A 14,216-nucleotide genomic window follows, 5' to 3' on the forward strand; every position below is an offset into this window, starting at 1 on the left:
GGAGCAGAGCTTATGTTGGTCAGCAAAGTTGTCTTCTAGACATTGAGAAACAAATCTGTCATTCCAATTTTTAAACACTCTGAAGTCAGGGCCAAGATGAAATAATGTTTTGACCCTAGATTTATTATTCAAAAATCTATTTTCTCATTACAAAAGTAATATTTGTTTCAGAAAATTTTGAAAATAGCAAAAATTATAAGGAAAACAAAATCAAAACCAGCAATATATTATTGTTTAGTTGTATACAGATACTCATCAATTTATGATGGGGTTATTTCTGTAAGTTGAAGAGTATTTGTTTTTGGGAAATAACCTCATTGTAAGTTGAGAATATTATAAATTGAAAATGTATTTAACGTACCGAACCTACTGAACATTATAGCTTATCCAAAGCTACCTTAAGTGTGTGCAGAACACATATATTAGCCTACAGTTGGACAAAATCATCTAATGCAAAGCCTATTTTATAATAAAGTGTTGACTATCTCATGTAAGAGTATTGTATTTCATACCATTAGCCTGAGAAAAGATCAAAATTCCAATTTCAAAATATGGTTTCTACTGAATACATATTGATTTTGTACCAATATAATGTCAAAAAATCATAAGTCAAACTATTATAAATTGGGGACCATCTGTATCTTTCTGTTCATTTTTCTATGTATAGAAATTTATTTCTTTTTTAACATTAGAACCTTACTGTAACAGTTTGTAACTATTTTTAAATTTTATCAACATATTCTGATCATTTCACCATTTCATTAAATGTTTTTTATCACATCATTCCTAATGATTGAATAGTATTCCATCAGGAGGAGCAACATAATTAATTAACTCTACATTTTTCATACTTGAGCAAATGTATGGATCCTTTTCAAAGGAAAGATAAATCGTCATGCTCCCTCCAGGCTTGATTTATGTTATTTTCATTATGTTTTTCCCCCGCTATGTAGAAATATAAAATTAGAATAAATTTTTTATGATGTTAACAACAACAAAACCAATAAAAATTTATGTTTAAATTTTGATATAAAATTAATATAAGTGAAATGTTAACAGTTACTTAAAGTGATAGCTGATATTTAATAGTAGGATGATAAGCGTTTTATATTTTCTTGGCGTGCTTCATTTGATTTCGAGCCTGATGGACTATCATTTCAGTCATCTTGAATATAATCATATTTTTCTTCTACAACAAACTTATTTTAAGCCAATGATTCATTGTTTTTATGGATCAATCAGTGTAACAGTGCACCTCAAAGTACAGTACCATCAAAAGTTTAAACAAAAATTCTTAACTACTAAACTTAATCTTGTTAGATTCAAAGATAGCTCCTCACAGTGTAAATATGACATTAACAGCTATTTTCTAAGTGATAATTCAGCTCTCCCACAACTGCTGTGGCCTCCTTGTTCTCTAGGAGATTTGCCCTTCCTTGGCACTATTGTGACTATAAGCACAAACACAAACTTGGCATCAAAATCATAGCAGAGGTGAGGCGGTCTACCAGATCATCCAGAATATCTTTACATTGACATTCTTTAGATTATTTTCAACATAAAGGCACTAGATTAAAAAAGGAAACCTAGGCAATACCATTCAGGACATAGGCATCAGCAAAAACTTCATGAATAAAAGACCAAAAGCAATGTCAACAAAAGGCAAAATAGACAAATGGGATCTGATTAAACTAAAGAGCTTCTGCACAGCAAAAGAAACTATCATCAGAGTGAACAGGCAACCTACAGAATGGGAGAAAATTTTTGCAATCTACCCATCTGACAAAGGGCTAATATCCAGAATCTACAAAGAACTTAAATTTACAAGAAAAAAAGAAACCCATCAAAAAGTGGGCACAGGATATGAACAGAGACTTCTGAAAAGAAGACATTTGTGCAGCCAACAAACATATGAAAAAAAGCCCATCATCACTGGTCATTAGAGAAATGCAACTCAAAACCACAATGAGATACCATCTCACGCCAATTAGAATGGCGATCATTAAAAAGTCGGGAAACAACAGATGCTGGGGAGGATGTGGAGAAACAGGAATGCTTTTACATTGTTGGTGGGAGTGTAAATTAGTTCAACCATTGTGGAAGACAGTGTGGTGATTCCTCAAGGATCTAGAACTAGAAATATCATTTGACCCAGCAATCCCATTACTGGGTATATACCCAAGGATTATAAATCATTCTACTATAAAGACACATGCACATGTATGTTTATTGTGGCACTGTTCACAATAGCAAAGACTTGGAACCAGCCCAAATGCCCATCAGTGAAAGACTGGATAAAGAAAATGTGGCACATATACACCATGGAATACTATGCAGCCATAAAAAGGATGAGTTCATGTCCTTTGCAGGGACATGGATGAAGCTGGAAACCATCATTCTCAGCAAACTAACACAAGAACAGAAAACCAAACACCACATATTCTCACTCATAAGTGGGAGTTGAACAATGAGAACACATGGACACAGGTAGGGGAACATCACACACCAGGGCCTGTCAGGGGTGCCGGGTTAGGGGAGGGATAGCATTAGGAGAAATACCTAATACAGGTGACGAGTTGATGGGTGCAGCAAACCACCATGGCACGTGTATACCTATGTAACAAACCTGCATGTTCTGCACATGTACACTAGAATTTAAAGTACAAAAAAAAAAGAATTAAAAAAATAAAAAAATAGAAAAGACCGTCTTTTATAACTCAGACCCTCAAGAATAAGGTTTTTGGAGTCCTCAGTTGCTTGAAACAATACAAAATGTATTATCTTATAGTTCTAGAGGTCAGAAGTCCTGAAATCAGTGTGTCCGTATGGCTGGCTGTGTTCCTTTTAGAGTCTCTAGGGGGGAAAGCCTGTTTCCTTTTCCAACTTCTAGAGCCTGCTGCCTGCATTCCTTGGCACATGGGCCCTTCTTCCACCTTCAAAGAGCATCACATCGAACTCTGCTTCCATTGTCCCATCACCTTCTATGACTTAGACTCATTTGCCTTCCGCTTATGAGGACTCTGGTGATTTCACAGGGCCCACCCAGGTGGTTCAGCCTAATCCTTCCATCTCTAGATCCTTAGCTTAACCACATCTGCAAAGTACTTTCAACCAAGTAAGGTAACATATTCACAGGTTCCAGGGATAAGGACATGGACATCTTTGGGGAGGCCATTTCTCAGCCTACCACATCTGAAAAACTTCTCTTATAAATAACGCTATGATGTTGTATATAAATTATATAAAAAAGCTGTGATGTCATATGTTGTATTCATTAGCTATGATTATTCTTTTAGGACAAAAGTCTAATGCTAGAATGTACAAACCACAAGATATATACATTAAAAAAAGACTTTTAATAAACAATGCCCCTCTAGAAGGGTTACTTTGAATTACACTTTTGATAGTAGTGCATAGTTGCTTGACCACATTGGTATTATTTGTTAAAAACCCTTTGCTATTTGATAAGAAAAAATTCATTGTTATTTTACTTTAGGTAATTTGCTGTTAGTTATTTTGATGATATTGAACATTTAAAAATATATTCACTGGTTATTACAGACAAAAATAATTTAGATGGAAATTTTATTCAAGGCTGTATTGCTTTATAAGGGTTTACTTTGTAATGCAGAAATCTCCTAACCTGTAAGTGGTCTGCTTCTAAAATTACAGCATCAGGAGGAAAATGTAGAACGCCTTTGAACTAAAGTTCACATCTCAGAGTGTTTAGGAGAGTGAACTAATTGTTTAAACAGATGCAAGGATGATACTGTTCAGGATGAAATAACTGTTCAGTGTGTTTTGTGTATAGAGTTGCTATGCTCTTCTAACAGGGACAGCCTGTTCAATTATAGATGTGTGCCCAAGTTAGAGCATGTCACTTGTTTCTGCTACACTAGGCGTGGTCTTTCCAGGGAAAACATCTTACGATAAATTTACATTATTGTTAAATAAGAACTAAATATTTTATCTGAGAGCAATTATAATCTAATTCTTGTCATGAAAATATTAGCAGCAGGAAAATTTTCTTAATAGATAAAAATTGAAGGATTTTTATAAATTGTTTTATTACACAACTATTACATACTCATTCAATAAAGAATTTTCATTGCAGATAATCGGAAGAAACAAAAACAAGCTGTGAAGAAGGAACGTTTTCTAAAGCCTCTTTTACCCCCAGGATGGTTGAAAAGTCAGAGGCCTGCAATGCCAGGAAGAGAGGGTCTAAAATGGTAAGAGTGCACACATAATATAAAATGGGTAGGGGTGTATAGTTGGCTATATTTTATGTGCTTATACTCTATCTTTTCTCCCTCCAAAGCATCACTTGTTGCTGAGTTAGGGAATCCAGAAACAATGCAAGGCAAGCCTTGAGAAAAATCATGCAAAATATTGCTTTCAGAGTTTGGAGAGGCAACAATATCCTTTCTTTCTTTGCTCGGTCCTGCTGGGGCTTTGCTTTCCTTGAAGAAGATGCGTCAGTGGTTTTCTTTCTTTAAGATATCTAGGAGGAGGCTGTTTTTAGCTGAGAGCTGCTGCTTTGCCTATCACTGCAGTGTCGTGTAGGATGCCTGGTAGAGAAGGCAGCTGGAGAGGAGGAAGTCGGAAAGTGAATGCCTGTAAAGAAAGAGCTTGGGAATAAAAAGAGAATATGCTAGGCTGTGCGCACCCAGCAGGTGCAGCTTTCAGGCGTGGCAGAGCACGGTGGGTGCCTTTGGCAATCTCTAGTCTCTTGGGATCTTTTATTTGTTTGGTATTCTAAGAAGATCTGACTTATTTGTACCATTTCAATGATATTGTGAGGTTAATATATTTCCTGGTGCATAGTAATTAACATCAGGCTCTGCAGAATGGAATATTCCAGGACTTAGAGAATGCTGGACATTTTATGGGCTGCAGCCAGCAGATGGTGATAGCGTACCATAAAAAAGCCAATGAAGCGGGCTTGGTGAAGCTGGGAGGTTCAGTTTTGTTTTGCTTTGTTATTTAAGCTTGACAATACCCATCTATATATCCTGTGGGTGCACAGTGTTTGAGTCCAGTCTGATCTTAAACTTGTTTTATGATGATATCATTATTTTTTACTGCTACAAATTAACTGTCGGTTTCAATCTACCTCATGTTTCAGCTGCCTTCAGGGATCATCTTGTCAGTTATGCAGCTTTCCAATTTTATGGCTGAGATCAAGAATGATTCCTTAAAGGCACATGGGAAGCACAGTGAAATGTGGGAGGGTGGATGTGAGCTCTGCTACATGGCCGATATTATAGGTGCACAGGAAAGATAGATAAGGGCAAACCACTAAGGCCCCAATTCAGTTTGAAATCTGACTGTTTTGACATTTACTTAGGTGCAATCATTTATCTAGATATTGATGGTGACCTACTATCACTGGAATACAATGGAGCTAGAGGAGTTCCAGTGTTATTTTACAGTTATGTTCAAACATGTGAGAATGTAAGGACTTGTGGGCACACCAATATTTTCAGGTCCACAGGAAATTCTTTCACTAGGACATAAAGTCATTCATTCATTCTTCCTTATGTCCAATGCTTCTTGAGTACTTATTGGGTGCTTATCCTTGTTCCATGTGCTAGGAAGTCCTTGCAGACTTACTTCACGGGAACTCCTGGTTGCTGCTTATGTTTTCTTGAAGTGTAAGGGCAAAAGGAGGTTAGGATCCCCTTTGTAGAGAGCTGGCAGAGCATCACTGATTGATGATAAACTTGAAGGAGAAAAGGGTCATATTCTAGTTTGCTCCAGTCAAAGATTTCCATCAGCAATAGGCTGCTGTACATCTGCTGCTGATTCTGCTAGTGGCTGGCATACTGTCCAAAGATGTACTGAGAGACACTGGGAAATCCCAAAAGTCAGTTAAAAAGGTCAGGCTATTCTTCAAATGTTAGATGGACACAGTAAGCATGGGTTCAAACCGCCTGTCAAATGATCTGCAGTCTACAAATAGCTTATTTTACCAGCTTCCTAACTAATGTGGTATCTTCTTCTAGAACTTGGAGAGTTTTATCAGAATTAAGTAATGGTGGCTTCTCTATAGCCTGCCCATTATGAGCCAGGTCCTTTCCAGGTATTATTTTAATCTTTATGACACGCATTCAAGCTGGGAATTTTTATACTGTTTTGATATATAAGATAACTGAAGCTTAAAGAAGTTTATTAATTTGCCAGGTATGTAGCCAAGTTGGGAATTAAACCAAGGTCTGTCCACACCCCTCCAACTATGCCATACTCCCTCTCTTTTGAAGAACTGCTTGCTATAACATTGTTTCATTGGCCAGAGCAAGTATGGAAGGGAAATAAAGGAAGCAGTCCCAGGATTTGTGCTGAGAGAGGCTGACATCTGTAAGGGGATCAGGCAGAAGACATAATATACAGGAATCCAGAAGCATCCCATCATTTGGTCTGCAGGGCTTTGGAATATTGGGAAACAAAATCATCAGAATTTTCTGGGAGATGGGTGTTTAGCCTGCAGAAATAGGGTGTCTTGTTCCAAACAGAGGCTTCAGAGCATCAGACAGACTGTGGAGTTAAAAGACGAGAAGCAAAGTGCAATTAGAACGGCCCTACCAGGAAAACCTTTGCTTGAATGCAGGCTATAAAAGATGGATAGATGCATTGGTCTTTTCAGCTCCACTCTCTGGCAGGGATAACAACATGACTGGCAGCAGCATTTTGAAACACAGACAGCCACCACCACTGATATTTATTTATACAGAGAAAGTGCACGAGGTGGGATAAATGCACAGAAACACTTTGAACATTAAGCGCAGTGCAAATGGGCTCACTATTGATTCTTAGTGGAAATGTTCATGTCTGCCTCATGAACAAATATTACTCCTGAGACCATCTTTAACAAAATATTTAGTCTGACCTCTCCAGACTGCATTTACAAACTCATTTCTCTCTTCGTTATGTTTTAGTCCTTTTCACTGTGATGGAAGTAGGCTCTCCAGCAGTCCCAGAAGACTTTCACAAGAAGAGTTTCAGACAATAGAAAATAAGCCTAAGTGATTGTGTGGTATGTCCATCAAAAGGTATCGTGGAAATAATATAGAAGAAGAATGAGAAATTATAGGAAGTTAACATAAAGGGACACAAGAGCACATCAGGGTGTAACATCAGCTGGTGTGGCAAATCTTGGAATGCCAGGAAGCAAAATTGTCAGACACTGTCTGTGGGGTTTTTCACCCCCATCGTGGCTCCATTTCCACACTTGTGTCATTAAGTCCACTGTGACTGGACACAGCCAAGTGTGGAGAACCACTTAGGAAAGTGGAAGAATCCATTAGAATCATTAGATCTCTTCTGAGCTAGCCAGAATAATTAAATCTACGTCCAATTGGAGACTAGTGTAGCTGCCGATTTTACTTACCTTTCAAAAGAATTGAGAGGAAATTCTTATGCAAGATTCACTCACAAATGCCTCCTAATGCATCTTTAAAACATTCTACTCATCTCCAGTCAAAAATGGCTTCTTATTTATGTTGCTGAAGGGTATTTTTCAAAATGTACTGTGACTTTATTTTAGTAGTCTGTGAACTAAGGTTACCCATAGAATGGTTGGAAATTAAGCAGTTTGTGACTATAAGTGATGTAAAAAAAATCAAACTAGATATTTATTTGATTGCTCAAAGTTCTGAGTGCATTATCTAGATAGCTTGTCCATTTTTGTCTGGGTTAATGTCAGAAGTTTTCAACTGCAACTCCCTCCAGAGCAGGACTGATGCCATCTCCATCAGTTTAAGAGCCCCAGGTTCCTCATCCAATAAGCATGTCTTGAGTGCCTATGATGAGACACAAGTTCTTGACCGGCACAGGGTGCTCTTGTCTGGAGATGGCAGTGAAGACATTTTTTTTCCTGCATAAATATGTGCACGAAATCGAAGCTTTTTCTTCTTGCAAACTTACCTTTCCCCTCTCCTGATCCTGTAGAAAGGGAAAATGAGGCCTTTTTTTGTTTATTATTATCATTTTTAAATTTTGAGCATTCAGTTCAAAGCTAAAGTTGAGGCACGTATAAATGATAAATGGCTCTATGCTAAGGGGCTTGCCATTGTGTATATGGCTGTGTAGCAGACATTTGGCTGTGTTTGTTTTTTTTTCCCTTTTGCTTTAATCCCCTCATAGAAAACAAACATAGACTGGGCATGGTGGCTCATGCCTATAATCCCAGCACTTTGGGAGGCCGAGGCTGGTGGATCACCTGAGGTCGAGAGTTCGAGACCAGCCTGACCAACATGGTGAAACCCTGTCTCTACTAAAAATACAAAATTATCCAGGCATGGTGGTGCATGTCTGTAGTCCCAGCTACTCGGGAAGCTGAGGCAGGAAAATGGTTTGAACCCAGGAGGCAGAGGTTGCAGTGAGCTGAGATCGCACCATTGCACCCCAGCCTGGGCAACAAGAGCAAAACTCTGTCTCAAAACAAACAAACAAACAAACAAACAAAAACAAACAAACAAACACCGTAATGCAGTCTCCCAGTTACTACACTTTCTATACCATTGCTTCCCTTTTAACCTTTTAATTCTCCCACCAACAGCTGAGAGGCGCTTTTGGCCATCCAGCAGCCTGAAACCTGCAAACCCCATAGTATTTGCAGTCTATCTAGGGCAACAGGATAGAACCCAAGGGCATCTATCAGTCTTGGGAGCCTCATATGTTCACAGACTTTCTCCACGGAAATGCTGTGTTTTTTTTTTTTTTTTTTTGAGACGGAGTCTTGCTCTATCACCCAGGCTGGAGTGCAATGGCACAATCTCGGCTCACTGGAACCTCTGGCTCCTGGGTTCAAGCAATTTTCCTGCCTCAGCCTCTTGAGTAGTTGGGACTACAGGCACGTGCCACTACGCTGGGCTAATTTTTGTATTTTTAGTAGAGACAGGGTTTCAGGAAATGTTCTTGGTTCACCTCTATGGAATCTGAAGTATTTGCCTCTTGATACAAATTATTTATAGAAAATTTATTGTATTTCTATACCCTCTAATCACCTATTCTGGAAAATGTTTCCAAAGGTAGAGAATGAAGTGTAGGAAAAAGCCCAGGGGACTAGAGATAAGACACTACTTTAAAACTTTAGGGCTGGAGCAAGTCACTTTTATAAGTCTCAGAATTCCCACCAGTTAAAGTGGGAGTAATAATGCCTTTCTTAGCTTTGCTTAATAGAAGAGAAGTACAAATCGTTTAAAATTCCAAAGTACGTTGCAAGTGTATGGTTAGAAGGAAAAAAATAAAAACATTTATTAGGTTTCTTCTACATGTAACAAGCCATGCTAAGGTCATACTATTGTATAAGGAGAGAGCCTTATCTAAATATTCCTTACTGTGATTTTTGTACATAAACAGATCACCACAACCACAAACAACAAGGCAGTATTGGTTTCACAGTTAAAACACTGAGTTTTAGGACGGGCAGACATGGGTCCAAATTCTAGCTCTGCCGTTTTGTGACCTTGTTATTTAACCTCTCTATTTTCTCATTCATAAAACAAAGCTAATAATTTCTACTTCATGGAGTTTCAATAGAGATGAAATGAGATATGGTATGATATAGTATTGGGCACAACATGAGGATAAAATGATTAGTTAGGAACATGGGTACCCTTCTACCACTAAAGGTAATTTCTCTTTGCTTTAAGTGAAATATTATGCCCCCACGAAAGCTGTAAATTCATAAGTTTTTTTATTTCATAATCATGCCTTAATTTCACATGAGAGAAATCTAGTTTTAGCCAAGAAACTTTCCCACATCAAGTTTTTTCATGGAGAAATGAGGGTCTTCCTTCCCACTGTCTTCAAATTTGTGGCACCATCAGCCTTTGTAGTAGCTACTAATTCTTAGACTCATGGTCTGCCACAAGCTGTTGGCCAAAAGGAACCCATGGGCATCTGATTGCTGTGCTGCTTCTGCCACATCAGGTAGGGCTGACTCCAATCACATTGAGTCCTTGGGGATGTGCTTGCCAGGGAGGTGTTAAGGTTTACCACAAAAGCACATGGACTTTAAGCTAGACCACCTGCATTCAAATCTCAGCTTTGCCCATCTTTCCCTGTGTGACCTTGAACAAATTACCCTTTTAAACCTCCACTTTTTCATTTAATAAGTGGATCATAGTAATAACCAACATTTACGTAAGCTCTTTCCACGTGCCAGGTTCTGTGCCGGTGTTTTACATGCACTGATTTAACTTTATAGCATCTTGTGAAGTAGGGATTTAGTATTTTTCAGTTTTCAAAAAAAATTGTAGTAAAAAAATTTAAAATGAGATCTACCTCCTTAATACATTTTTAAGTGTACAGCACATTATTGTTAACAATAGGCACAACACTGGAGGGCAGGTCTCTAGAAATGATTCATTTTGCATAACTAAAACTCTATACCCATTGAACAATAATTCCTCATCCCTGAAGCTTTGGCAACCACTATTCTTCTCTCTGTTTCTAGTCTGAATGTGACTATTCTCGATACTTTATGTAAGTCAAATAATATAATGTTTCTCTTTCTATGACTAGTTTATTTCACTTAGGATAATGTCCTGAAGATTCATCCATGTTATCAGAAATGGCAGGACTTCCTTCTTTTCTTTTTATTTTAAAGGCTGAATACTATTTTCATTGTATGTATATACCACATTTTATAAAACCATTCATCCACGTATAGATGTTTAGTTTGTTTCTACATTTTGGCTTTGTGAATAATGCTGTAATGAAGTTGAGAATGTGGATATCTGTTCACGATCTTGAATTGAAATGAGGTGAGGATGATTTCTAACACCAATTTTACAGTTGAAAAAAAAAACAACCAGAAGCATAGAGAGGTTAAATATATTTTTGCGGGGCACACAGCTAGCAATGGTTACAGCTGGGCTTCAGTCCCACTGACTAGTGTAGAGATTGTGTCCTGGAAGTGATAACACTTCACAGTAGCATTGGACTCTTAACAGTACCTGGCACCTGCAAATACAAAATAAATGTCAGCTAATTTTATTAGCAAGGAGGATGTGCCTCTGGCTTTAGTGCTTTTGTCCACCTAGCTTGCATTTTTTTTCAATTATATTTCTGAAGAGATGAAACTCTGCTATGAGACTGAACTTAGGCTCATTAAAGAGGTAAATTTGTATTAATGTTAACTTAGAAAGTCAATTCTAATCTTAGACTTCTATAAATTCTGGCAAAATTCTAGTGGGAAGTTTTCTTCCACTTTTCATTTTCTACACCTTCTCTCTCCTTCTAACTGGCATTTCATAAATGTATTGACTGACCCCCACACCTAAATTCAAATATTAAAAGCAAAGCCTTACTCTCTTGTACCAAAAATAAAACCAAAAGCTACCATTCATTCTTTCAAACTAGAATTCTAATCCTAGAGATGATGTATTAACTCTATCCAGACATGAACAAAACCATCCTGACCCTCAGTATCCTCTCTGGAGAAGGTCAGAACACAATTGTGGCCACAAAAATCGCCACTGAGCCCTGATATAAATAGCAGTGAATTGGCCATGCAAAAACGGAGAGACTGAAGGGTCAGTGAAGCTAATTATAACTTGAGGGTCTTGCCTGGATTGTGGGAGGGCAGGGTCAGAAGCCTTGCAAAGCTGACATTTTACTCCCAGATGAGTCTACTTTTGGGAAACCATTTCTTTATGGATGTGCATAGAGCCTAGGAATTAGAGACGGATGCCAGAGGGAGCCTTGTAAGAGCTCATGGCTATCCTGTAACCGGAAGTCAATCTGCCATTCTCCTCTTATCCTCTGGTTCCTGGTTTGTGATTTTTCACTGCAGCAAGTATTCCGCTTCTTCCCCGTCACAGAAAATGTGGCTTTTCTTATCTGTAAGGTGTCTCAATTTAGTGGAAAATAGAATTGAGTCCACTGCCCACTCCCTGTTCCAGGACTGTTTTTTCTCAAAATAGGAAATATATAATGTGTAGGCTGGGTGGCTAGAATTAGGTTGAATCAGTACGAAACAGGGAGATTTGTTTGCTTCAGAAGAAAATCTCCCACTGCCTTGGCTGGCTGCAGAATCCAGGACAAATATCAAGCTATAGAAATCAAATCATCCTGAGTGGATTATTATAATGATGACCCTCTCCATGGATTCCTACATGCCCTTTTAACAAAGCCTTTTGTGGCCAAACTGGCATTTCTAGTTAAGATTTTGAAACCATTATATCTAATGCCTTTTCATTGATTAGGTCAAAAAAGAAAGAAATCGACTTTCCTATGGAGATACGCAAATCTTTTCTTTCTTTTTCTGTTTTTATAATGAACTGAAATATAAAGCCATCTTGTTCTCTAGATATCCAGAGGAAATTAATCACCTCAAAATAGAGAAGGAGAAAGTTGGAAGTACAAAATGACATGTCTGAGTTTTTCTGTGGCTTCAAAATACCCACCTGGGTAAAGATACCACCAGATTTATTGTTATCCAGCCTTGGGTTCTTATTTCTGATCTACCTATTGGGTAATAAAAGATTCGATTTATTTTGATTGTTTCAGAATATTACAGAGCAACAGAGAAAATGTGGATCACTCCAACTCTAGCACAAGGTCGGGGAGGAAAAAAATCAGAGAGTTTGGAATTTCTAAGTGCTCGTGTTTGAGTAATGGGGAGCATCACAAACTAACAGCAGAGGTGGACATTTTTTACAGGGTAAAGAATTCCCATGGAACAGCACTCGTCAAATGCAAATAAAAATTGTACAAAGAAGGTAGCTTCTTTCTCTGTCCCCACATCTCTCCATCTGAAACTTCATTCTTCCATTAAAAAAGAACTGTGCTTTGTGATATATAAAGTCTGTTTCTTTCTCTTCAAGTTGAATGTTAACGTTCTGCTTTGTGTCCTTAACTTAATGGATATTCTCAAAACTGGCAGCTTTCTCTTCATGCGGGAAGAAGAAATAATTCTGAATTAAGAATACCAAAATAGGTTAAGAATACATTATGTCAGAGGCTGTAGATTGTTAACAAGCAAAAGAAGCACAAAGCATGGAGTATAATACAATTAAGGGCACCCGGGTAAGATTGCCAGCCATTTCATCCCAATGACTTCACCTGTTGATGCCAGAGGTGACCCTTTCCAGTCTGTCTAACATTTTACAGAGCCCAGGTGGTTTTCTAATTTCTGAGTGATCTGCAATTAGCAAGTGTAGTAGATGCTGTGGTGCCCTGCCTGGATCCCTTGCCTGGCCCGTCACTCCCTTCTCCAATTGCTGTGAGTGTAGGCTTCTAATGACCCACAGCTGCCCCCTTTAATTAGAGAATTGTGAATGGCAGCTGCATCTCCTAGGAGGTCGTGCTCCTCGCCCCAACTAAGGGCAGCCAATGACTGATGACTGTGGGGCTACAAATGGCCCCCTTACATCGAAGGAGAGGGCCATAATTAATTTTGTGGTGTGATCCCATGGATCAAGTCAAGACTGGCCTTTGTACAGGACCACATCCTTGCTGAGCTCTTTCCTCTCTCCTCTCCCGCTTTGCACCGCACTCTGCTGGCTTTCTCTGAAGAGCACGGCTTCACTAAACCTTATGCACCAGAACTACTGTCTGAGGCTCTGATTCTAGTGTGCCCAGAACTAAGAGAGTGAGTTTGCTCATATATCTTTCTTAATGGATTCAATAACATAATATCATTGTTAACTAGAATTCTCTTGAAAAATAATAGACTATTCTCTCTGAATTGCTGAAGGCTTTTCTTCAGTAAGAAAAGTTCTTTCAGGTTCAGGTTGAAGTCTTTTCTTCAATAAGAAAAGTTCTTTCGGTTCAGCAGTGTTCTCTGTGTAGCCTTTATCCATCAGCTTACGTGGAAAAATCATGGTTGGCAAAGGATCAAAGTCACAAAGGTTGAAAATTTGAACCCTATGACTGATTCCTACTTGCCTCTTTCTCATTTTGTTAGTTTGTCTAGTATTCAACTCTATTTACAGAACTCCTCTTAAAAGCTTGGCTTTTCAAGTTAGAACAATGTTCTGCCACAATAGGAATAATTATGATGGCCTTAGTATATGGTAGTCATCTGGGTGACAAAATAAAAGATTTTTGCTTGGAATCAAATAGTCCATTCAAGTCTGAAATGATATGTATTTTCTGGGCCCTCTGTAATTAGAAATGTGATTGTATAAATGTCTGAAAATCTGTTCTGGTTTTAAAGAAATTGGCCTACAGCCTGTTCTAATCCGGACACAAAATTCACAGAA

The 14,216-nt window shown here is 38.2% G+C and overlaps 1 long non-coding RNA gene across 2 annotated transcripts in view; it reads left to right on the forward strand.

Moving 5' to 3' along the window:
• LOC134737468 (uncharacterized) overlaps positions 1-12,692 on the forward strand; it is a 47,217-nt gene extending 34,525 nt beyond the window's left edge. For both annotated transcript variants that reach the window (XR_010122399.1, XR_010122400.1), the window contains exons 2-4: positions 4,115-4,232; positions 6,939-7,052; positions 12,520-12,692. This is a non-coding gene — a long non-coding RNA (uncharacterized lncRNA). The remainder of the gene's footprint in view (positions 1-4,114; positions 4,233-6,938; positions 7,053-12,519) is intronic.
• The last annotated feature ends 1,524 nt before the right edge of the window (positions 12,693-14,216 follow it).

This window comes from Symphalangus syndactylus, chromosome 8 (genome assembly GCF_028878055.3).
Source record: "Symphalangus syndactylus isolate Jambi chromosome 8, NHGRI_mSymSyn1-v2.1_pri, whole genome shotgun sequence".
Taxonomy (NCBI): domain Eukaryota; kingdom Metazoa; phylum Chordata; class Mammalia; order Primates; family Hylobatidae; genus Symphalangus; species Symphalangus syndactylus.